Raw genomic sequence first — 24551 nt, forward strand, 5'->3', positions numbered from 1 at the left:
CAACACCCTTGTGTCCCAGGCTCCTCTGGAGAATCTGTCCTCACTTTTTCTGTCTTTGTTCAGGAGTCCTGTGCTTCCAGGCTCAGAGGGCACTTGGAGATTAGACCTCCCTTCAGAGCGAGTAAATTGAAGGACACATTCACACTCTATTGCTTAACTCTTCTCCTAAATCCCTCTTCTCTTTCTCCAGTGCAGGTACAATTCTTTAACACCTATTCTTTCTCTCTGTCTGTGCTGTACCTGTCTCTCTCTCTCTCTCTCTCTCTCTCTCTCTGTCTGTCTCACTTCCACCCTCTTCTCTTTCCTAAGGCAGTCGTCAACAAATGCTCCCTTTAAAGGCTCAGGTAATAAATATTGTAGGCTTTGCAGCAGCCATAGACAATAGGTACATGAAGGGTGTTCCAATAAAACTTTATTTACAGTAACAGGCAGTGGGCTAGATTTGGCTCTCAGACTGACTGCACTTTGCTGTTCTGGTGCTCTTAAAGGGAAGTTGCCATTGAACATATAAGATAAAAATAGTCATGCAGTATTCTCAAACAGTTTTAGCTTCATTCATTCATTCGTTCATTCATGATTTATCTGTTAAGGCTTCAACACCAACTGCATGCCTTGCTCTGTGCTAGGTATTGGGAATATAGAAGCACAAAACCCTAAGAAACTTATGAATAGTTGCATAGATAAGCAAACAATGGCAGTATGATATGCTTAGTGCTTTCATGGGCATGTGGGCATACAAGGAGGTAAGACTGCTTAAGACTTAAAGCATGAATATAATTTTGCCAGTGTTCTAGTTTGCTAGTTGCCAGAATGCAATATACCAGAAATGGAATGGCTTTTAAAAAGTGGAATTTAATAAGTTGTTAGTTTACAATTCCAAGGCTGAGAAGATGTCCCAATTAAAGCAAGTCTATAGAAATGTCCAATCTAAGGCATCCAGGGAAAGACACCTTGATTCAAGAAGGCCAGTGAAGTTCAGAGTTTCCTTCTCAGCTGGAAAGGCACATGGTGAACACAGTCAGAGTTTCTCTCTCAGCTGGAAGGACACATGGTGAACACTGTCAGGGTTCCTCTCTTATCTGGAGAGGCATGTGGCAAACATGGCATCATCTGCTAGCTTCTTCTCCTGGCTTCCTGTTTCATGAAGCACCCCAAGAGATATTTTCTTTCTTCATCTCCAAAGGTCGCTGACTGGTAGACTCTGCTTCTTGTGGCTATGTCATTCTGCTCTGCTCTCTCTGAATCTCCTTAATTCTCCGAAATATTTCCTCTTTTATAGGACTCCAGAAACTTATCAAGACCCATCCAAATGGGTGGAGGCATGTCGTCACCTAATCCAGTTTAGCAACCACTCTTGATTAAATCACATCTCCAGGGGGACGATCTGATTACAGTTTCAAACCTACAGTATTGAATAAGGATTATTCTGCCTTTGTGGGAGAAGGCTTTTAAAATTAGCAAGGGCCACAGAAATGGGGGTGCAGAGGGCGGAGGACAAAGGCTAACTTTGCCTACTTCTCATTATTGCCTAGAGCCAGCACTGAGTATAATAAGATGGGCAAGGACAAGGCATAAAAGAGTAACTATGGGCAGAAGGGTGTGCTTTTCAGGCTCGATGGACTTTTTACTGCCTAGCAATTCCAGAGCCAATTTGTAAAGCTGCCTGGGAGTGCTCCCCATGTGAGAGGCAGACACAAGAGAGGGGAAGCAGACAATGAGGAGGCTACAGGGATGGGCTTCAAGTGACAACTGAATGGAATCCCACCCCTCCACTTCTGGCAGCTTTATTCTTCTCCCAGCAAGCTCCTGTTTTCTGCTTTGTCTTCTGAATGTGAAACTGAAGTGCCAAGGTGAATCAACAAGAGCTCTCTTCATCAAGGAGAGACAGTACCCATTCCTTTGGGCTTGGGTGTATTCACTTGTGAAGCCCATTGATTTGAAGCTGGTGAAAGATGCAAAGGCACATTGCCTAGTTAATAACAAAGCAACCAAATACGGGACCATAGACTGAGACTCCTCATCACAAGTTCTAAGAAACAGAGAGATACTCCAAATGACATGGAAGCAAAGTTATTTTCTGCATATAAATTAATGAAATGATATTCCTTTCCTGAAGAAGCAACCCAAGAGATTATATCTGAAAGTTTGGAAGAAGGTTTTATAGATTGACCCTATGTGTCCATCGATGTGACTTTGAGGTATTCTCAGCAAGCCTGGCTAAAATATGAGGTCATTATGGACGTTGAAGCCAGGGCCAGCTAATTTCCTGGGCATGTTGCAAAATGAAAATGCTGGGTCCCTTGTTCAAAAAGCAGGGGAAAAGTGCCCTGAAAGATACAAAATATAAAAGGTATCCTTTCTTCATGGCGTACCCCCCTCCCTCTCCCCTCCTCCTCCATTACCCTCTCCACTTCTTCTCTCTCTCCCTCTCTCGACCTATCATGGTGGTTTTTATTTACCATCTAATGCAGCATTCCTTGGGCATAGGGACACTGGCTGATGAGCACAGACCGTTACAGTGCCCCTGCTCTGTGTCTGCCCTGTGTATGATGAAAATGGTCCAGTGACTGCCTGGATTCCCCTCTCACCAGCTGCTGGACTGGCGTGCAGTGCCCTAGCTGGAGATGGCAAAGTCAATCTAAACTTCCCAGTAGCTGGCCACACCAACCTCAGTAGACAGGTGATCCCCAAGGGATTGTGACTTCCACCCTGAGACACACTGGTACCTGGATTGGAGCACCTGTCTAACTGCCATGGCACTGCCATCCTGGGACCTGATCACTTCCTGGCCTCACTCCTCCCCAAGTGCCTGTGCCCAGGTGCTTGCTGAAGGCAAAGCGTAGCAGAGGTTGTTGGTTGAGGGCAGGAGGGACAGGTTTGGTGAGGCCCCAGGTGCCAGGGAAGGCAGAGTAGCACTGGTCACTAAGCAGAGGGCAGGGAGGGGTGGAGAGGCCAGTTGGGACTCTGGGCTCCAGGAGGCAAGAGGGTGGGCTGCCAAGAGTTCATGCTCTGGAGGCAGCAGGAAGAAGGACTGCAGGTGAACGGAGGCTCCAAGCCCACAGGGGATGCTTCATTGACTCATTGGATGTCACTTACAAAGCACAAATATAAGAATAAAATTATTTAAAAATTTCCAAGATGATGACAGCAGAGCATTAAATGCTGAGTATGGGGCCCTATGGGACTGCCCTGGGCAAACTTCATGAAGCTGACTCTAGTTTAAACCTGCTTAATTGTATTGCACCTAGTCTGAAAAGGTAGATAAATTAAGGAGGGCAATATTTGCAAGGGACTTCGGAAGAAGGGAGTTAAAGAATAAGAATTGGCAGTGTTTACCCAGCACTGGGCGAGTGAAGTTGATGTTGATGTTACTTGTTTTTTGTGTTGTTTTAAGCCACTGTATTTGTGGTAATTGGTTACAGGAGCAATAGAAAATGAATGGGGTCCCAGAGGTACAGCACATATGCCTGATATATGAGATGACCAAACATTAAGGAAACTTCTGTGGCTAAAATGGAGGAAGTAGGAGGAAGAGTAGCAGAAGAAGAGGTTAGAGAGATAAAGGTGCGGGGAGTAAAATGAGGAGCCATTGCAGGGTTTTTAGTAATGTGACCTGCCTGACCTGTTAAGAGGTTGCCTATGGCTGCTATGTTGAGATTAGACTACAGGGGTCAAGGGAGAACAGTTTGGAGGTCATTGTCATAAGGTAGTGAAAAACGATGGCCTCTTGGCCAGGGCAATAACAGTGGAGGTGATAAGAAGTATTTGCATCCTGAATATGTTTGGAAGATAGAGCCAGCAGGATTTCCTGAGAGTTTGAAGGTGGGGATGTGAGATAAAGAGCAAACAAGAACCATTCCAAGGATTTTTCCTGACCGACTGGAAGGATGAAGCTGCCATCAATTGTGATGGGAAAGTCTGCAAAGGAAGCAGGTTTGGAGAGTGGAGGATGAGACTGTGCATTCTCTGGCCTTGTTTAATATGAGTTACTGATTATATATCCAAGTGAAGATGTTGAGTAAGCAGTAATTTACAGTTCTGGAATTTGGAGAGGTATTGAAATGGACATCATTTGTGAATCACCAATACGTAGATACTATTTAGAACCATGAGACTGAATGACATAAACAAGAGGAACAAAAATGGAGCTCCAAGGAATGCCAATCTTAAGATCCTAAGGAGAGAGAAAGAACCAGTAAACAACCCTGAAATCAGATCGCCGTAAGATAAGAGTAAATTCAGGAAAGTCTGGTGTCCTGGAATCCAAGGGAAGAAAGAATGACATGAAGGAGGTATAATCCTGTGTAAAAGAAGATAACATCTGATCACCAAATTTAGCAATGAACAAGTCATGGGAATCTTGAAGAAAAAATGGTGGGGACGAAAGCCAAAATGAAGTAGGTTTAAGAGAAAATGGGAAGAAAAGATTTGGACCCAACAAGAATAGACAGTTATTTCTAGAAGTTTTGCTGCAAATGGGAGGCAAAAAGTTATTAAGTGGTAGTGGGAGGAAGAAGCCTGGTGGAAAGAGGTTTTCTTTTCTTTTAAAATGAGAAAAGATTTGTACGTTAAGGAAAATACCGTAAGAGCAAAAAAATTGATGATGTAGAGAAGAGTGAGGGTCGTTCCCTGAGTGGGTGAGAAGGATGGGATCCAATGCACAAAAAGAGGGATTTATTTTGGATGGATAACAGCTAATTAATCTACGGTAACTGGCAGAGATGTACAGGATACAGATACAGATGTTGGTAAGTGGAATGAATTTATGGATATTCTTATGATTGCTTCAGCTGTTTTTAATGAAGTAAGAAGCAACATCACCAACTGAAAGGGAGGGTAGGGGCTGACATTTTGGGAGACTTAGCAGAGAGGAAATGCCTGAGATAGCCTGATAAAAGAGTTGCAAAGTGAATAGAACATTGAATATGATTACTTGGCTGATGTTCATTTGAAGTTCCTCGTCCTGAATTTACACTGGGATGTAAATCTGTAGGCATGGACTAGGCAGAGAAGTGCAGTTTTGCTATGTGAGAATGCTGAAGTGAGCCAGGGCATGTGAGTCAGAGGTGTATGAAAGGATGTGGTTAAAACGTTTGGCTAGGAAATAGAAGCGTGTTAAGGTATGGAGTGAAGATTTCAAGAGCAGAGGAAATAAGAGGATGGAACAAATGGATTAAAATGTAGGCAGGACTGAGTTTAATTCTCCATGAGACTAGATCTATTATATCATTTTCTTCTGTACCTTCCACCATAAAGAAGAAAGAGCTAAGCATGAATTAGATAATCAAGAGTGATCGAATTACGTTAAATTCAAAGTTGTTTCCTCTAGATCAAGAATGAATAAAGTTGAAGTATAGAAAATGCGTAAGTCAATAGTCAATAAGGCCTTTTTTTTTTTTCATTTTTGGCTTAAGAAGGCCTCATGCTTATTTGTTGGTACCCAAATAGGAAAAAATATATAAATTAGTTTTAATATTTGAGGCAGGAATAACAAGGGAGGTAGTGAAACTGGAAGAAAAATTATCCAAGACTCTCTGCACCTAAGAGGAAAAGCCCTTAGATACCTTTCCTACAGCATCTCTCTCTCTGATCTATCAGTTATAAACTTGGATCGTAAGAATTTCCCTTAGAGCTGAGAAAAATGGCCTACTGAAGTCACATAAGTATCAAACTTGATAGTCCCTAAGGGCACACACTGCAGTCTTACCATATATTATATGTGCCTCCTTCTTAACTGAGAACTTAAAGGTGAGAAAGTTTTACTTGAGTGGTAAGGCTGGTTTAAATGTTTTTTATAACAAGGCCTCTTAATACTGAATTCTATGAAATTCCCACCTGGCTTGAAATGAAAAAGAAAAGACCTGACCAAAATGACTCACTTTATATTGACCCTTTGTAAATGCAATCCTTAAGTGACCAAAGTGTATCACGAGGATTATAGTATACTGAATAAAGTTACCTGTTTACGTAGTTTTAGGAAAAATAACTTATTCTTTCATGAAATGGACAGAAAATATTTTCACAAGTCCTCAGCCATTGATTAAAAAAATCATTGGATTTAAAAAATTAAATGGAAGAGATGGCAAAAAAAATTAATAGTGACATTAGATGCAAATTAAGTTATCTCTACTGTCCACACACGCAGACACATTAGACAGACTCATCATTCAATTAATTGCCTTTTGCTGCCGTGAGCTTCTAATCTCAGAAATGCAACAATCATATGCACTGAAGACCAGATAAGCTATTTGAGACACCTTTAGAAATAAGAAATCAGGTTTTCACTGCTGATGCACGTGGGAATTTCCCTTTGAGTGACCTGCAGATTGTTTTTGTGCTGAATTCTTTCAACCCTTGCCATATGTTCTAAAGGAATACAGCAGTGAGGCCAGAAAAGGAAATTCTCCATCTACTAAAGAATATTTTATTCCTTGTTTTTCTTGTTTCTATTAGATTAAAAACCAATTGTGGCTATGAAGCAGAAAGAGACTTCAGAGTTCCCTTACCCATTCAGTGCCTCAAAAAATAAGTCTCGTTTCTAAAGTGCTTTAGAAAAGGTGCTTGCACAGTCTCCTTTATGATCGGATATTTCAGGAGATATCTTGTACATTCTGATAATCCTTATATATATCTCAACTAACTGCCTCATGCTGCTTAGTCCATCTAGTCTTTCATCATTACTGGTGATGGAGAAGAGACTTGCACCAATCTCTAAGTGAGAAAACTTGATGCCTCTGAAGATTGTTACTAATCTCTTATTCACTTTTACTTTTCTTAGCTCAATAACTTTTATTCTTCATTGTGCAGGTTTTAAAAAATTTAATCACCTTTATGGCTTGCTTTATGTTGTTTTGCATGAAGATTTTGGTGTCTTTCTGTATTGTGGCATTCAAAATTAGAGTTAAGTTTAATAGTAGGGTAAAAACCTTCCATTGTGCCACATATATTTGTAAATAATAGAGCTGCATTGTTTAGAATGGGGATATTCAAAGACTAAAATAGTGATATTTCCAGGATATGTCTTATCTTTTATTTTTGTTTTTATAAATACATATATGTATGTATGTATTTAGTTTTTGTTCCATGAATGATTGCAATACACTCAGCACCATTTTATTTAATGTTTTGGCTTTTGGAAATCATATATAATGCCAACAACTCCTCAACTTTAATTATGAAACTCAGTGGATTAGCTCCTTATTTCAGTATTAGATCTTTGCATGAAAAATGAAAATAAGGCCCAGAACCTTATTTGTCATCGCATCTTTACGTGGAAGCTGGAAGTTGGAAGCAGTCATAGAAATACAGTTGCAGTTCCTGCCCTTTTTGTTTTATTCATTCAGTCAACAAATAATTACTGTTTCAGATGTGCTAGGCAGAAATTAAGACCAACGTCATCTTGGCCTTTATGAGATGATTTCCTAAGAGATGTACTGCAATATATTTTAATAATTTGTGTCTTATTTCAAAATTACAGAAAGCTCACGCTGTAAAGAGAAATTTGGTGATTCTTTTTTTTTTTTTTTTGTATGCTGTATGGCGGGGGTCACATTTCATTCTTTTTCCATGTCAGTGTCCCCTCATTGCAGCACCATTTGTTGAATTTTTGTTTGGTTGGTTTTTTGTTTGTTTTGCTTGCTTGTTTGTTTGAGAAGTGCATGGGCTGGGAATTGAACCTGGGTCCCCTGCATGGCAGGCAAGAATTCTACCACTGAAGTACCCTTGCACTCCCTGGTGACTCTTTCTGATAAAAGAAAGAGTCCCTTTTATGAGATATGTATGAATTAGTTTGTATGAAGTAGTCTTATCTTCCAACTGCATAGCAAGAACAGGGTGTCAGGACACAGCATTTGTACTTTTCTCCTGCAGGTTCTAGCTCTCTTCTGGGCCCATAGTTGGTCATGGTCACACACACTGTAATTCATAGGCCAGTGGTTTTTAACATTGTGTGTGCATGCATACGTGTGTGGTGGTGATAGTTCTGGATTCTTAGTTCAGAAAAAAATGCCCTTAAAATTTCAGGAGATTCAAGTACTCTCTGCACCCCATTTGCACACTCTATGATAAGAGTTATTGGAAGTTCCAGGTCTTTATACTTGACACACTTTTGCCCCATTCCAGTGGAGGATGGAGAATCACTGATATGGGTTAAATTCCAAAATGGGGCTTCCAGGACCAATATGGGGCTTCTTTATTAAGGGAAGAGATATTATTTGGTAGAAATAAAGACATTCTTTCTTGTCTCCCTTCATCCATGGTGAGGTAGCACAGAAGAACCAAGGAGACTCTGAATGGGACCCAGGGGGACATGTTTACACACCTAGATGTCCAGATTTACTTCTAATGTAAGTTCTGACTAGTGGGAAACAAGTGGTCTTTGAGGTTCCCACACGTATGAGGTCCATCTTTGCGGTTCATACAACTGGCCTATCAAGAAGGTAGTATAAAGAATTTGGAGCCAAATCTCAGATCTTTCATTTATTCATCAAATATTCATTAAGCGGCTGCAGTGCGGCAAGCACTTGGGGAGACCCAGTGCCTTGTCTCATAGAGATCATTTTATCCAGCCTTGTACTTTTCTCTTTGGAGATGCTGGAGCTCCTGCTCCACTTATGGCATGCTCAGCATCAGGGCTCAATTAATATTGGTCGTTTGATTGATTGATTGCATTCCCTAACGTGTTAGTTTTGTTACGGAATCAGAGAACAGCTGGGGCTAATAAAAGAAAAGTTTAGTTTTGAGAGGGGCACAAAGCTATATATACTAATTATAATAAAATATTAAAAATATACTTAGGGTAACACAGTTATGAACACGAAGTGCATACTAATGTGAGATTCGTTTTGATGTAAAGCATTTTCAAAATCAGCTATCTCTCCTCAGAGTGGCCAAAATAGCAGTCCAGAGACGGACAAGGAGCATTCAAATTCAGCAGTATGCTCTCTTATTGGCCCAGGGATGGCAGTATCATAAGCAGCACCTGGTAAGAATCTGGGTCTATTCTGACTAGATCATGCTGCCTGGAAGTCTAATTTTGCTTCAAAAATAATCTAATTTTCTCACAGTGGAAAAAGTGGTATATTCCTTTAGTGTCAACAGACCAGATTGCATCTCCAGTTTGTTTGATGGGAGAACTTGGTTCTGTTCCCAGATATGGCTCTCTCCTTCATGGCTCATTGAATTATACTAAGTGTTTTAAACAAAGTCAGTTTCAAAACACACTCTGCTTTCCCACCAAACCTTGAAATTTCTCTTTATACAAACGCTCCAAAATCCTGTTTCTCGGAAGAGACTCTCCCACAAATAAAAGTCATCACAGCTGTAGTTATCAGCTTCTTCATCTGTAAATAAGTAAACCCCAAGCACCCTTCAGGATCTGACATTCTAAGATTGGATAGTGAGTCTTAGGTATTGCAATATTCTAAAACTTGTGGAAGGATGCGTAAAAAATAGACCTGTAAATTAGTTGGTAAAAACAATTAAGTCCTTTTTGTCAAAATCATATCCCAGAATTGGGCACATTATGCTTTGACTTTCAGTGAGAGAGCATTTGATATTTTCTTGTTCATGTCACCGCATCTGTCTTCAAAAAGTAGTTATATTTAAAAAGGCCTATCGTTTCATCAATACTTTTTTTTTCCTTGAGAATACTTCTAAGTGAGGACCCATTACCTATTTCTAATTCACTTAGTTTCAAAATCTTTGGTCCTGAGTAATGAGCCATGAAGGAGACCAGGCTAGAGGATGACCTGGGAAGGACGTGGAGCCCACACTCGGCTGGGAACCTGGGGGTTGCTCTCCAGCTGAGGTGCCCTTTCCTCTCCTCTGGGTGCCACCTGTGGCAATGTGATAATCCCAGGAATTTAGCTCCAGGCAGACCGTGCTCTGCTGAGAAAGTGACTCCCTTAAAACTGGGCCTGGAAAACTTCACAGATGATGTATCTGTTCCTCTAATACCTACCCCAGAAGCATAAGGTTGAAAGAGGAGGATGGAAAGGACTGATGAACAGCTCTTTTATATTCTGTTGATGGCTGATCTGTCACACGCACCTGGAGGTGACCTGAGCCTCTCTGCACACGTAGAGGGTTCCTGGTGTTGGCTCTCGCTAACAAGTCCAAACTGAGCTCAGCCCTCGGCGTGCCTGGAATGTGCAGGTGTTCTACCTGGACTCTCAGGAAGAACCAGCTGGGCTCAACCCTGGCTAGCAGCTGATCTTGTGGTTAGGGGTGGGGAGGACAGTAGAAGAAAGTTGATAATTTTGAAAGGGAGCTCCATGGAAGAATTTTAAAGAGAAGAGCATAATTTTTGTTTTAAATTCCCTACGATTTCTAGGTTTCTGGTCCTGTTGCTTTTCTCTTTAATTTTGAAGAGTCCAAGAAAATGGGGCACTTAGCTTTACCATGTAATAAGTTCAGTTTCTTAAAAATAAAATATTTAATTCATTTGGTGTTGCCCAGGATGGGTGGTTCTTTTGATGTAATAACTGGAGGTAGGATTTACTCGACCTCATTTCTGAGATGCGTTTTATTCAGAGTCCTTACCTCCTTCTTCAGTACACCCACATGGACAGGGCATACCTACCGGGAGAAAGGCCTGCAAGCCAGGTTTAAGGCTGATGAAAGACCTGAATTTGATAGAAAGCCGACCTCATCGTGCACACTTTGCTGAGCTGACTGTTCCCTGATGACCTCTGTGGATTGAATAAAGCTAGCTACAAAAATGGGTGAAGCCATCCCTCACGCTGACATTTAATTTACCTGCGAGCACAATAATCTGAGAAAGAATCAAATACTCGAAAATTTTGCTTCAGGGAGCAAAAGCTAAACGTTTGTACCGTACTGAAAAGTGATACTTTTCCTTGGAAATTAAAGGAACGAACAGTGAAAGATTCACTGACTAAAAGCAGAAGGAAAGATAGAACTCTTTCTTTCGCATCTTCATGATTACACACTTGGAGGAAACTGAGTGCCCTCTCTGAAATTTTGTTCATCCCAATAATATTTAATGAGCTAGTGTTTGATAGAACAAGGTTAATGGGTCCTTTATCTAGGATGTGGTGGCAAAGACTAAAAAAGGAAGGATATTTTTAAGTGCATTACAGAGAAAGAAGCAGCTGGACTTAATAACTAACAATATGTGGGAGGTGAAAGTATGTTGAATCTTGTACAGAAGTTTGATGATCAGAGAAAGGGCGGATAATGTTGCTGTCCAAATCAAAATAACCATCTATAATTAGCTCCACCTGTGCTAAAACATTATGCTTACAGAATGTTCCCAGTCTGTTGAAATTTATGACCATGGAATATGTTATGTGAGTAATAGTCACTTCTGAACCAATATCAATATGCACTTCTGTATTGACAAAACTTTTTATATTTTATTCATTTTTGTAGTCTCATTGCCTAACACGTAGTAGGTGTTAAAATACTGAATAAATGAATGAAATGGCAAACCTGTGGCATACTTAAGCTCTCTGTCTTCCCTTTAAAACTCATCTGGCTAGGTCTAATTAATTGTTTTAATGGGTTAAGTGATTATTTTGGTCCATGGAAATCTGGCACTGTGGCTTATGGTTTTTTTTTTTGTAATACATTAATCATTAGGAGTTTTAAAGTGAATGTCTGCTTCAGATCAAGCTTCCAAGGTAGTCATCATGATGGAAAAATGGAATGTTTGCATGAAATGATCAGTTCCCGGCATGCCAGAGCAGGGACCCTGTCCAACACTGACTCTCCTCGTCTCCCCTTGTGCTTCATTACCACATGAGTCTTTTAGAGAATTGTTCCAGCCATGGCTCGATGCCATACCACCTCCCCTCTTATTCAAAGTCTCTTGATATGTCCTGAACTTCCAGAGGTGGCTTGTGGTAGCATCCCAGACTGTATTGTGATGGCATGTACTCCCTCTGCCAGCTGTCTCAAAGGTAAGTATCTAGACTTGTTAGGACAATCTAGCATATTTCTGATACAGCCAGAATCTCTGCAGGGCACAAACAGACCATTTTTACATCTGTCCTCTGTGAAATGTGCAGTTCAGCAGCCATGGTTTCTTGTCTAAGTAACTCAATTCCTGCCCAAACAATGAATCCACCTAAGATGTGAGTAAACTGTGGTGGTTTGAATCTATATGTACCCCAGAAATAAAGCATGTTCTTCAATCTAATCCATCCCTGTAGGCGTGAACCCATTTTAAGTAGGACATTTTGATGAAGTTACTTCAGTTAAGGTATATGTGGCCCAGCACAATCAGGATGGATCTTATTCTATTACTGGAGTCCTTTATAAATGGAATGAATTTGGACATAGAGGAGAGAAAGCTAGAGAGAGAGGGTATAGCCAGAAGCTGGACATCAACGGAATCTGGAAGAGAAAGGAGAGACCAGAGACACTGCCATCTGCCTTGCCATGTGATAGAGGAACCAAGGACCACTGGCCGCCAGCTCCAGAACGTCAGTCTTCTGGAAGAAAACATTGCCTTGATTTAGAGTTTTAGCCTTAAAAACCATAAGCAAATAAATTCCCATTGCTTAACCCAACTCATTTCACAGTATTTGCTTAAGCAGCGTAGTTAACTAAAAGAGCGGCTAATACCAAAAGCCCTGAAACTGAGCCATACATAACATTTCAAGGAATGCTTAGCCCTAATTTAGTGAAGCAGTATAGCACAGATGCTTAGAGCAAACTTTGGGGGTCAGACAAGCCAGGATTGGTCCTCAAATCTGCCATTGAATAGCTGTGTGACCTTAAATAAGTGATTTAACCTCTTTGTGATTCAATCTCTTCATGTGCAAAGCAATGATAATAATAATAATAATAATAATAGTGTTGTTGTAAACATCAAATGAAGACGTGCTAAGCATAACACTTAGCAAAGAGTCGCCAATAAAAGGTATACATTGTTGTGCTCCTTTCGGCAGCACATATACTAAAATTAGAGGGATACAGAGATTAGCATGGCCCCTGTGCCTGGATGACACGCAAATTCGTGAAGCGTTCCATATTTTTTTAGAGAAAAAAATTAAATAAATAAAAGAAAATTTTTTTTAAAAAGTGTACATTGTTGTCCTCGCCATCATGGTTTCACTATGACGTAAACCTGTAAGAATTCCAATGGCAACGTGGTAGCTTGAGTCTGAGTTTGCAAAATGAAAGAGATATTTCTGGAGATGGAAAACCATAAGGGCTGCCTGGTAGAGTTGCCTTGGGCAACTCACTGTTACCACCCCACACAGCACAAGGAGACACTAGATGTGCAGAACCTCCCATGGGGAGAGAGCAGTAGTAAGGCGCTCAGTGGTCACCTCTGCTGTAGATCTTTTCCTGGGACTTTGGTGTCTGTGATTCATATAACCATGCACATGATTTCTTCCAACAGTGAAAAAGCCCCATTTGGGCACCTGCTGGTTAATGAATTGAACTGAAGAATTAACCATGCCATCAGTTTGTAAAATAACTAACCCATCTCAAGAACGGCAACACAATCTGTGAACAGAATGTAAAACCATCAATCTTACTATATCCAGATTAATTTTCAGTTACAGAAATCTCTACACAATAGTAATAATTTCTTGAAGACCATAGAAGGGAATAAATAGCCACGCAAGGATGCCTTACAAATAAGAAAACCTTACAAATGAGAATTTTCTGAAAGTGCTTTACTCAATGTCTTTATGCAAGCTGTACTAATTAATCTCATACAAACATGGATTTTTTTGTAAAGCATAAGCCCAAGTGCCATTTTGTGACCATGTAATTTACAAATCCTCAAATTACATTAAAATCACCACACACAGTGTTTACAGTTTAATTACATGGTTATTTACCATTCCCAATCAAGTGTTATTCATTCAGTACCTCTTTGCCTGATCTTACCTAAAAAAGAAAACACTTTTATGCTGTATTTGAGTGGTAAACATTCAAACATGCCAATACTAGAAGGCAACAAAGATGTGATTTGGAGTAAACAAACTCCATTGACTGAGAAACTTAAGAGAACTTCCAAGGGAAAAAGAATGGGAAGAGATCAACATTTAACTAAAATTGTCTATCTTTGATTGTTCAGTTCTTCTGTAAAAAAGAGAAACCTGTCTCTATTTACTGCCCATTCTTTATGTAAAGCCAACTTGGTCTATTATCCATATTTTGTATTCTAAAGATACAGAGTTTCAATAGAGAAATATTTATTGAGCACCATCTGTGTTTCAGATCCTGAGATATGGACCTTTTCTTGATGATCTCATGGACTGGAGATCTCCTAAGTGTGTGATGGACATTTCAGCACATAGAAAATATTTACATCTGATCTTCTCTTAATTTGTCAGTTAACAATACCATTCCTTAAATTAGAAAATCTTAGTACCTCCATGTAATATCTGTCTTCAGGCAACTGCGTAACCTGTCGGAGCCTTAATTTTCTCATCTGTAAATGATGGAGGTGGGGAGATACAATAACAATATGAATTTTACCTCCTTGATACTGTGAATATAATGACTGGTGATGGTGTGATCCTAAGACTGAAAAATAGTTTTCAGTGCAACAGACCTTCTTCAGGATCTATTTCATCCACTGATCTCTATCTCTCAATCCCCGTCGAACTGAATCCTTATATGGTTCCCTATGTTGCCCAGAATTCCATGAAGCCTTACCCTGCTGTTAGGATACTAGACTGTTCTGGAAACAATTATCCAATGAATTAACCAGGTAACCCTTAATTCCTAAGGTGTAACTTTAAATGTTTAACAAAGTGGTCATCATAATGAAGTCTTTGGACTACCTACATCAAAATTTCTAGTAGGGCTTGTGTTCTAGTTTGCAAGCTGCTGGAATGCGATATACCAGAAACAGATGGCTTTTTAAAAGGAGAATTTATTAAGTTGCAAGTTTACATGTTCTAAGTCCATAAAAATCTCCAAATTAAGGCAAGGCAATGAAAATGTCCAAATTAAGGCACCACAAGAGGTTACCTTCACTCAAGAAAGGCCAAGGAAGTTTGAGGTTTCTCCCTCAGCTGGAAGGGCACATGGCGAACTCTGTTAGCTTTCTCTCCTGGCTTCGTGTTTCATGAAGCTTCCCCAGGTGTGCTTTCCTACATCTCCAAAAGTCTCTGCTGTGTGGGCTCTAAAGCTTTTTCCAAAATGGTTCCAAAGGGCTCCAGTAAGCAACCCCACCTTGAGTGGGTGGAGACATATCTCCATGGAAACCATCTAATCAAAAGTTACCACCCACCTTCGGGTGGGTCACATGTCAAGGGAACCATCAAAAAGCTCCCACCCAGCAATACTGAATGAGGATTAAAAGACATGGCTTTTCTGAGGTCCACAACAGATTCAAACTGGCACAGCTTGTGAAATATCTCTATTTCTTGAGCTCACTCCAGACTTAATGAATCAGAATCTTTGGCAGTGGATCCTAAGTACCTGCCTTTTCTTACATTCCTCTGATAATTTTAAGCACACCAAAGTCCAAGAATCACTGTACTATAGTTAATAAGGTCATTCAAAAATATACCAGTTCTCTCCTTTCAGGCACATGATAATATTCCAATTTTCTACCAACTTGAGGATAGGTATGCATACATCGTTATTTTGGTCAATGAAATATGAATGAAAGTGACACATGACCCAAGAGACATCAAATTGAAGTAATTCATTTAGGATGACTGCATTTTTCATAATTTAAAGTTTTATTTCTCTTCCCTTGTGACAAGAAAACAACTCATTGCTAGATCTCCCAAGCACGATTTAATAGTGCTGCCAAAAAACATTAACAAATATCAGATTGTAAATTAATCCATAACAATCATTATGACATTATTTTTGATGAAGAAAACATTTAATGGTAGGGTTGTTAACAAGACGTTTTTTCAAAATTCAGGTTTCACATGTAGAAGACAAACACCTTAATATGAGATTTTATGTGACAGTTCAAATTCGGCACTAATTTAAGTTAGACTGAATTTACACTGCAAATAGAAAGCAGAAATAAGTATATGGGAGAAAAATAATTCATATTTAATATATTGAGCACCTACCATATGCTAGTCACTCTGCTGAATACATTATACATTTTATCACATGTAGTAGTAGTCCCAGAATAGACAGCATATCCACATTTCAAATATGAAGCAACAGTTAAATTCACTAAATAATTTCCAAAAATTCATCTAATTATATACTGGGGTTCAAACCCATGTCTACCTGTTTGCCCAGCCCACAGACTTTCCACTGTATCATGTCACTAGAAAAGTGAATCTTTTGATGTGTTGATGATTGGTTAATTTCCCAAATGATTGTTCAATTTTCATGAGGCCCCAGTATCTGCATGAATGCTAACAAAAATTAGCTCTCTTTTCAATATCAAATCAAAAAAATCTATAGATCATTTGTCGGGGATTGAATCATGTTCCCCACATAAGGCATGTTCAGACACCAACCCCCGGTTCCTTCAGTTTGAACCCATTTGTAAGTAGGACCTTTGAAGATGTAATTCATTAAAGTGAGCCCAAACTGAATGAAGATGGGCCTTAATCCAGGATATTGGACAAAGAGAGAAAGCTACGGGGAGCAGCCAGAAGCTGGAAGTCAGTGGAACCCAGGAGAGAAAAGAGAAGATGCCGCATGAACATTGCCATGTGATAGGAAAGCTAAGGAACCCCAAAGATTGCTAGCCAACCAGAAGATGCAGACCCAGGGAATAAACAAGCTTCTAGTGTCTGAAACTCTGAGCCAATACATTCTGTTGTTAAATCAACCCATTATATGGTGTCTGATTTTGCAGCCAAAAAAACAAAACAACCATGTACAATATGCATAGAATGAGTTCCCATATACCCACATGCATTCTCCTTTAGAAAAGTAGGAATGACACATGTAAAATGGTACTTAAGCTCTTCATTTCCAGTTTTGCAAACCAGTGTCCCCGCTGTCTCCAATAATGCAAGTGAAATGCAGCAAACTAAACTAAGGTGATCACCTTTGAAAATTGTTGGCCCAAAGATATGAATATTTAAATGACTTTCAATCTGGAAAGCACATTAAACATATGACACATCATTATCATTCAACAATTATCCAAATGGAATGTTAGACATAAAATTATTTGAGATATTAAGGCCTTGGAGAAGCTTTGGGTTTTGTAATGGCAAAGCTATGCGTAGGGTAATATAAGCCCATTTTGTGAAATGAATTTTGATAATTGAGGCAAAAATAGAGTTACAAAATATATTCTATCTCTGCTACTTTAAATGTGGTACTAAATCAGAAAAACACAGAATAAAATGAGAGTGTAAGACATAGGGAGTTTGGCAGAAAGCTAAAAAAAAAACAGGTACAAGCATCACAGTTTTGTGGATTATCAGTAACTGAGGATCTTGTGCTCTGACTGGTGGAATATTAAACATCCATTAGGAGAGTTGTTTAGTTGACAGTCCTTTAGATGTTACCTATATTATAAAGCATGCTTGTGACAAGCACACATGACATCTAAAGGACAAAATGGTAAATATTAGTATCAATCAACCCAAAATAGTGGTAGCAAAGACATTTGATGACATATTTTGAGTAATTTTTCCTAAATATATATTATCAAGTTGAATTTATGGATAAGCTTTTGTACGGCTTGATCTGAAAGTATCATTAAAGTGCAATTAATATTTTATCTCTGTAATGGAAAATTAATATTTGAGTTTTCAGAGCTGGAACACCTTAGAGATTATGTTTTCCAAATCTTTGATTTCATAAAATGAAGAAAGAGAGTCAGGTAGGTAAATGATTTGTCTAATGTAACTCTGCTAATAAATAGAAGCAGAGGATTTGAAATACCTCTCCCAAAGAACCCTCTTTCACGTCCACATTTGCCACTAAAAGAGTACTAAAAGTGCTATATTATGAAATAGTGAACCATAAGTTAAATCATGGATGATAGTTAATAGTACAGTTATAAAAAATGTGCTATCATCAATTCTAACAAGTGTTCCACACCAATGCAAGGTATTAATAATAGGGTGGTATATGGGACTCCTTTATTTTATGCACGATTATTGTATAAACCTACAACTTCTCTAATAAAGAATCCCCACCCTACCCCCCAGATCCCCCCACACAAAAAAGAGTACTGGAAGTAAGAGAACAGCTTTTGGTAGTCAAGAACTAAATCAAAATCATGACTACTTACCAAAAAAATCTTCTTTGAAGTCTGTTCAATCTATACTATATGCTATATAAATAGATATATCCCAAAAGAACCTACTGGCTGTTAAATGATCATATTTTCACCTACCATATTAATTACTACCACTTACATGTTGAGTATTCCACTTGGCTTTTGTTTCATTATAACTGAGAAAACAAGTTAATACATATTATGTATTTTTGTCCAACGTCATACAGCAAGTAAAAATAGAGTTGATGTTCGGTGCTTCTGATTCAAGAACACACATCCTTTCCACATGGCTGTACTGCTTCTCACCCAGAAGGCCAAAATGGGCAGGAACCTTGTAAAAAAAGATCTGATTAATAGAGAGATACTATGATAAATACATTTAAAACAGAGGATAAAGAAAATGAAAGAAAAACAGAAAATGGGAAAAGAGCAGGGGTAAAATTGAGGATGGGAAACAGTTGAGGTGGAGAACAGGGAAGAGCAATTCAAATAATACAATGGGCTTTGTCTCTATTATCAAGCCTTGCATCACCATATTCATGTGATTCATTTGGAGGCTTATAGTACTGTGCAAAATTTAGACTATTACAATGAATTCAGGAGTTATAATAAAACCCCTAGGAAGAATCACAATTAACTTGAGTCAACTAGATTTCTCCAGGATCCCTGACTTCAGCTCTGGTTAACAGGAATCCTAATGAGACAATTAATATGAGCTAATATCAGCTTGATTGATTTAAAGGCTATATATAATTACATGGATGTGTGTATTTGGAAGTATGTGTTTGCATGCGTGTGTGCTCTTCACATATCCATGGCTTTCAAAATTGAATCTCAAAATATCTTGAAAGCAAAATGTGTGAGAACACACTACCATAGATAAGCTGAATTTTTAAAGTCATTTGTTTTGAGGCTCAGAGTCAAGGTAAACAATAACCTCAGAAAATTCAGCTCAGATATGTGCTAACCTATTTCCATCTTGATACAGTTAAGTGAAGGAGATGGTTTGGTAAATATTTTGTTGAGTATCAACCATGTGTCAGCCACTTTCAGTAAATTATCTATTTACGCCTCATAGTCTTGAAGGGAACTAATATTACCACTATTTTACTGATAAGGAAACTAAAGCTCAGCAAGTTAAATTAACAACCAAAGAGAATGGTCAGGGCTATTATGTATGGTTGTGTAGTTTGTATACTTTACAACAGCATCTGGTATTGGGAACAGGAAAATGGGGATTGGCATACATTTTGTGTTCTGCTTGCCCACTGAAGCACCCTGATGGAGGATTATGTGATTCCAGATGAAGGGATGTCTTACTCCAATTTGCAAAAAAAGCCAGCCATCTCATTGAATTATGGGAAAAATTTGAATCCATGTTTGTCTGGGGCCAAAGAGTAGAGTCTTTTCACTATGTCTTGAAGCCTTTCCATAGAAAGATGCAATCGAGATAAGTTATGAATAGCTGGTGCCCATCTTATAATAAAAAGGAAGAAGATCTGAATATGAAGGAGTTGCTGAGGTGTGAATAAAAGGAAGAGACTGTAATGGAAGTCTTCCCATGGCTCCTGAGAGTATTATCCAACCTTGAGATTTGAGTATGGATGGATAGCAAGGGAGGGAAAACAGGAATTTAGTTTTGATTGGCCTGTTTAGTCTGTATGATTCTCTAAAGTAATATAGACACTGTATAGTAAATCACACTTAGTGGTTTAACAGATAAGTCTATGACAAGAATATCTGCACCATGCCCAACACATTTTAGGCACTCAAGACACATGATTACCAAAATGAAGGACTTATACCAAATGAAACTTCAAGATTGTCATAAACAAGAAAACTGAGGAGGTAACATACATGAAACTACCATTGATGTTAGTGATAAAATTAACAATTTACTTAAATATATTTTTAAAAAGCAAAACTGCGGTCATTACAATTACATGCAATATGAGAACCACTGTGCCTGCAGAAGGAAATAAAGGCCATGAAAAGGACCGAAGTTTGTAATTTTCACTGCCCTGGAATCTTGACTTTTTTGTCTTTTCTACTAGGCAAAAAATTCCTTTGGAGAAGACCCATGGATAACCCTCTCTAGATCTTCAGGCTCGGAATGCAACATATGCTTTGTTCATGGTAGGTGCTAAGTGAGTGCTGTTGAAGAAATAGTTCCATTTTCTTCCCCTCCCAATGCCTAGGGCCTTAAAGTTACCCCTGGGACACTCAGGCCTCTTACTATGTGCTAGAAAAATATTAAAAAGTGGAAGGGTACTATAAAGGGAAGCCTACCTGGAGAGCAAAAAGTCAAAGAGCAATAGAAGACAGCTTGTGGTTATATTCTCCAGTGCATGATCCAGAAATAGCAGGGACTCAGAGAAGAGAGGAATTACCAAGACATGAGGTTACTAACAGAGGTCAAATTAGATGATATGCAAACAAATCATGCAGGAATAAAGAACATCATGAATGCAGAGGGTGTTTCAGAAGAATAAGTTTCAAAGGAAGGTGAGAAGCTATTGACCAGGAGTAGAAAATCCTCCTTGGAGGTATTGAAAATGAAAGTTGAAAGTTGGAAGACATGGGAGCCATAGACTTGATCTTTAAGTGAGCTTGTGTGAGTGGAGTGGAGTAGAGTAGGGTTAGAGTTATGGTAGAAGGGAAGCTGACAGGGTCCAGACAATTTTATTTTTTAATATTTCAAACAAGGTTTGAGGAAGATGATGTGTTTTACTCCACCCAGGTTAAATGTTTGTATTTTAACAATGGCTTGTTAGAAGATGGTCCTTCATCTCATAGACAAAATGACAGCCTGGAGGCAGGGGGAGATACTTTGAAGAGTTGGATCTTTTTGGTGTCCTTTATATCACACCTTGAAAGGGTTTACTTGCAACTATGTTCAACCTATTATAAACTTTCTTGAATTGAGCCCCAGCGCATTGGCCCACTGTAACAGAGGGTAGAGGTGTTCCCAGCGGCATTTCCAGGAGTTAGAAAAGTTGCAGAACTATCTGTTCAAAGCTTTTATACCAGGAGTCTTGTTCTTTCCCTTCCTGTTCTTCAGACTGAAATGATTCTCACTTTGATATACTGATTTAATGATAATATGAATATGAACAAGTCTAGTCCCTAATCAGCAATCAGTATGCTGCTAATTGTTGGCCTACTAGAATGGTAAATTGATTGAAAGCCTGATGTAAACCTGGGTCCCAATATTCACTCTGTCATAGACCCACCATCTGATTTCTTTGTAGCCCAGTCAACAGGGATTAGAATTGTCCTGGGTTTAACTGACCTTGAGAATTAGATCTCTTTGTTTCATTGTTTCAAGGAAGGTAATTCAAGCCAAGTCTCTTCTCAGATTTGGATAATAATATTCTGTGGTATAATGTATTTCTTTTGTAAAGTTGACTGTAGTATGCTAGAAAAAATGCAAATACTAAGTATTGTCAATAGGCTTTGGTTTCTGTATAAATTTTCCCTAGGATTCCAGAAAGCATCTTGCAGCACTAACATGTTCTAAAAATGTAGTGATGAGTGGCGGGGCCCTATTCAGTGTGTAGTAGTTAGTTGGATGCTCTTCCTGGAGGAAACAAAGTCTGTGTTCTTTGTCTAGGTGACTTGGTTATTATTGTCTGCTTGTAACCTATTATTTTATCAACTGCTTTACCGCACAAGTTTGTCTCTTTGATGACTTTCCTTTCAAAACGGGAGAGAAGCACAAAATGTGAGCTTTATTAGGCAGAATGATAAGTATACTCCTGAGCTCGGTGTTCATCCTTTAATGGACTTGATAGAAAATACTAACCTTTGGAATTTTTCAAGACAATTTTAGGAACAGTAAATCTTCTAGAAAAAGGCTTGTTCACTGTGTGGTCAGAGTGTTTTGTGAGTGGAGAAGACACTGTTTTTTTTTTTTTTTTTTAGAACATTAACCAGAGGAATTTCTGAACAAGTTTGGACCTGAAGGCAGAAAAATGGATTCTTGTCACAGCTCAGCCATTGTCTTTGACCCCACGTACCAGTCACCTGGGTCTTCTTTGGTCTTAGTTATTTCATTTTGAAATAGAGGAGGGAGGGTTGAAAACAATGAACTAGATGATCTAGCTTTAACAATTTCTGCTTTAAAGTCAGTTAATTTTTTAAATGAGCAAAGAAATGGATCCCGAGAAAGGAATTTTTAACAGAATTATGCTTGTTCTTTAAAAAAAAAAGTTCATTATCAATTTTTATGCCACATGTTGACTGTAGACCCAAACGGATTTCTCAACGTGAATTTCAATATTGTTCTTCTTATATGAAACTGAACAAGTCCATATAGTGAAAACATCAGTAATTTTCCTTTCATGATTTGTACCAACATGCCATGACCTAAATGTTCTGAATAGGTAAGTGTTATCATAAAATACATATCATATCATATATTTGGCCTCTACCAGACAACCTATTTTCAAAGGTTTCTCAAGTGGACTGTGGCATATGCCTTATTTTCCTTAGTGAAGGAAGGCACCTTGACTACTTTCCAGTCTTCTCACCCATGGGAGCCTTGCCTCAGCCCTTACCAACAGAGAGTGGTTTATCCACATCTCACTGCTTCTTTCTGAAGGCCAGATGCCTCCTCGCAGCACATTCGGTGGTGTCTGCCTCTCCTGAGCAGGGTTATGCTCTTCCTGGAGGAAAAAAACGTCTGTGTTCTTTGTCCAGGTGACTTGGTTATTATTGTCTCTTTGTAACCTATTATTTTTATCAACTGCTTCACTGCAGTTAGCAGTAAAGGTTTTACTTTGCAGGGGAACTGATTTAATGCCCTCCCTGCCTCCTGTGATTGCATTGCCTACCTCAAGAAGTACTTAACCTTATTACCGATGACTTAGATTCCACAATTGTTTAAGATAAAATGAGAAGGGAGATAGTGTTCTCAGGAAACACAACCCCAGGCCAAGGGGCTCTTTAGATTGGTTTCTTTATTCTTCTTTGCTTTTATGGAGCATATGTGAAACTTAAATGGACTGATTTCAAAAATATACCCCCACAGAAAGTCCAGTGTGTAGCAGAGCTTGGAAACTACTGAACAGATGTAGCAGGTGTAAACATGTTTCCTTATCTTGGTTCCTGGATTTTACATCCTCCTAGAAGACTCTCTGTACTGCAGAAAAGGGTTATCAGTACAGATGGTAAACTGCTGAAATGCCCACAAGGTTCAAGCTCATCTGTGCTTTGAAACAAGGGGAAGATTTTGCACCATCTGAGTCACAGGTGTTTGGAAAGCCCGAAATTACCTTCAGGTTCTTCAGTTTTACTTTGCTGTAACAGATGTCTTGGGTTAGATGTTGGAAGTATCTGCTCCTTATGGTGTCCAAGTGTTTAAAATTGGAAAGAGGATCCCAAGAGCAAGGGGGTTGGAGAGGAGTTCTTGGCACACGAGCCAGTGCAGTCATTGCAAATTGAGGCTCTGGGTCTCTCCTGTCTCTGGGTTGCTGCCACCGATTTTCTCTTTGGTCACTGGCTCCTTCCTTTTCTGCCTTGCAGACTTCTTATTGTACAACCTTTCTGGAGCAGACACTTCATTATTTCTGAACCTTAATGTCCCTTATTGCTGTTTCCATCTCTTTCAGCCTGTGGCAGCAACAGCTGCAAAGCGGTGATGACCACATGCTTTCAGGTATTCTGCTAGAGTGGTTTCTGTGAAGTGAGCACCAGAGCTGGCCTTCTGTGTGGACCAAAGATGAGCACGGAAATTTATTAGCTTCCTTTCCCAGGGCAATAAACTTCAATCCTCTGTGAAAAAAGCAAAGCAAAACTAAATTAGATTAGTGAGTAGCACAAAACCCTTCATTCCATAACTCATGCCCATGGTACCATTCAGCCTGCTGCTTGCTCTCCTACAGTTTGTCCTTCCTTACTTTGAATGAAAAGCAGGATTTCCCTTGAAGAGCATTTCCTAAAATGCATTCCATGAGTGTATTAAGTGGTGATATTTGAGAAGATACTGTGGTGTTTGAAAAGCTTGGAAATTCTTATGTTCTATAGAGGTAAACATTTTTTTTACTTCAGGATTTCTTGGGAAAATTCAAAATGCTAATTTATAAGTCAAGATTATCCTAAATACAATATACAGGATTTCCTATTATTTATTAAACCGAGAGTTTTTTTGTGTGCATTTTTGTTTTTGTGGAGCATGTCATGAGACAAGTGCTCCTTGAAATACACTTTTCGAAATGTTTGCTCAGACAAAACCAAAAGGCCCGGGGGACCCACATCTAGTAGCAGGCTGCCCTAGGGAAGATCAACACACAGTTGATGGTGTTTGGGGTTGTTTCTTGGCTTGTGATTTCTCCCCATGGGTAAAGGGAACTAACATCAGAGGGTTGTAAAGATCGTAATGAATATTTTG

General features: G+C 39.1%; 1 long non-coding RNA gene and 1 other non-coding gene across 4 annotated transcripts in view; both read left to right on the top strand.

Moving 5' to 3' along the window:
* LOC143668903 (uncharacterized) overlaps positions 1–24003 on the top strand; it is a 256906-nt gene extending 232903 nt beyond the window's left edge. For all 3 annotated transcript variants that reach the window (XR_013168623.1, XR_013168624.1, XR_013168626.1), the window contains exons 2-3: positions 20215–20296; positions 23773–24003. This is a non-coding gene — a long non-coding RNA (uncharacterized LOC143668903). The remainder of the gene's footprint in view (positions 1–20214; positions 20297–23772) is intronic.
* LOC143669416 (U6 spliceosomal RNA) lies at positions 12902–13005 on the top strand. The gene has a single exon (XR_013168927.1). It is a non-coding gene; the product is annotated as a U6 spliceosomal RNA (small nuclear RNA).
* Positions 24004–24551: the final 548 nt, after the last annotated feature.

The sequence above is a fragment of the Tamandua tetradactyla genome, chromosome 25 (genome assembly GCF_023851605.1).
Source record: "Tamandua tetradactyla isolate mTamTet1 chromosome 25, mTamTet1.pri, whole genome shotgun sequence".
NCBI classification, from domain to species: Eukaryota; Metazoa; Chordata; class Mammalia; order Pilosa; family Myrmecophagidae; genus Tamandua; species Tamandua tetradactyla.